Source organism: Eimeria mitis, genomic scaffold (assembly GCF_000499745.2).
Source record: "Eimeria mitis Houghton genomic scaffold, Emh_scaff1613, whole genome shotgun sequence".
NCBI classification, from domain to species: domain Eukaryota; phylum Apicomplexa; class Conoidasida; order Eucoccidiorida; family Eimeriidae; genus Eimeria; species Eimeria mitis.
Window position 1 is genome coordinate 11709 of NW_013569928.1, and position 227 is coordinate 11935.

Here is a 227-nt window from a genome sequence, read left to right on the forward strand (position 1 = left end):
GGTGCTGCCTCTGTCTCCTTTCTATAAGAAGCGGGGGGGCCCCGACTGTCTCCCCCGGGACCCTCGAGAGGAGTTTGCTGCTCTTTCTGCTGCTGCTGCTGCTGCAGCAGCAGAAACAAGGAGACTGTTCCTTATGCCTGATGATGAGCTCTAGCCCTATATATATATATATATATATATATATATATATATATATATATATATATATATAAAAAAAATATATATAT